The following is a 1,942-nucleotide window of genomic DNA, read 5'->3' as shown; positions in this document are numbered from 1 at the left end:
AAGGACAGAACGAACAGAAGAGTAGAGTAGAAAACACGTGTGTGCAATGCGTAATAAAATGTATGAACAGTATTTTGCTGCTGGTTGTGTGTAAAAGTTTTGTAATTTGTTTCTGAAATCTTAGTTCATTTAATTTATAATTTAAAACTAATAAAAAGTGCACGATTAGTGGAATTACGTCTTACAAGTCTTCTTTTATTTGGACAATCGGTGGGTGAAACCACATATATATATATATATATATACATATATATATAAACACATTTTTTTTTATTTATATATATGAATTTATATATATATGTATATGAATTTTTAAATTCAAATACTTTTTAAATATATATATATATATAAAAGGTAAGTTTATTATATATGTAAAAGATAAATTTAAATAGTCAATATAATATAATTCACACACTCGCCAATAATAAAAATAATGAAAACTTATAAAAACCATTAATTAAAATCACGATAGCACAACTGCTTGCTCACACGACGACCGAACTTGACAACTTTTAAATACGACTGCTTCACTCAACGTCGCCAACTGAACTGCTTAACCACTACTGCCAGGGTTGCCACATCTGTTCCTCTTACATATATATATACATATAATATTGTAACAATTTTATTTACAGATACTTGCTTTCAAAAATTTCCGTCAGCTGATGAAAAAAAAACTTCACACATCCTTCAACAACATTTCGTACATGAGAATGATCGATTAAAAAAACGAATACTAAAGACACAATCTAATATTTAATTTTTTATTTTATTTCATTATTTTATATAATTTTTGAAAATATATTTAACTACACTTGTATGTTTAGTAATATCTAATTTAATATCTATTTAATATTATCTAGTATTTAAAAAAATGTAATTAATATTAGCATTAAGTTAGCAATAAGATATATAAACTACTTTTAATACTTAATTTTTATTATTTTATTTCATTATATTATTTTTTTTTGTAAATACAATTAACTATAAATATATATTAAAACTAGATAACCCGACAAACGTTGTTTTGCCTTATAAATTATTTCTAGTTTCTAGATAAATTCTAGTGTAGACAAAAAATAACTTACTTATTATAAGTGTGTAAGTATATGCGTGTGTGTGTGGTATATGCATGAAATAGGCATGGAGCGCTATGAACGAAAAGGAAAATAAAAATAACAAACGCCCAACAATATTATTTTTAAGTTATTATAGTTTATTTATAAAATTATTAATTTAAAATCAATAGATTTGTATTATACCAAGTTCCCTGGCAACAACTGTTGTATCTTCAAATTTAAATTGTCTTGGATTGACTGTAAATAATAATAATGATAATGGGCCAGTAACATTAACCAACAACAGTCGAAGATAAAAGCACTCAGTGTGTCTTGGATTAACTGTAAATAAGCGTTCGATTTAAATAAATTGAGACATGCATCAACTGGTGAAACTTGCTGGCGGGGCATCCATTTTTTTGTTTGAGCCCATGTGAAATAGCGTGGTACTTGTGAATAGAGTAATGTTCTTGCGAAGGCACCAAAATCATCCGTACTATTACACAATTCAAAAAATGCAGTGCGTGTAGATTTAGGTGGATTTGTACCACGATCAATCACTGTCTCGTTCGTGAAAAATACACGCTGACCGTTTTCAAGATGGACGGCTAACTGAACAGCTGCTGGATCCCGTTCATGAATTAGAAAATCGAAGATACGCCAAGCAGCTTCATTGGAGCTGATGGACCGACCAATTTGGTAGAGCGTTATTTCACCGTTTTTGTTCATTGGAGGAGCATTTACATTAGTATTTTCTACTCTAAACACAGCCATATCACTGCCTTTATGGACATACTTATATATTTGATGCTCTTCACAAAACTACAAAACTCAACATTAATATGAGCATTGTATGTCTTGCTTAGCAGAGGCGAATACGGCAC

The sequence above is a fragment of the Teleopsis dalmanni genome, chromosome 1 (assembly GCF_002237135.1).
Source record: "Teleopsis dalmanni isolate 2A chromosome 1, ASM223713v2, whole genome shotgun sequence".
NCBI classification, from domain to species: Eukaryota; Metazoa; Arthropoda; class Insecta; order Diptera; family Diopsidae; genus Teleopsis; species Teleopsis dalmanni.
This window is presented reverse-complemented; position numbering follows the sequence as displayed.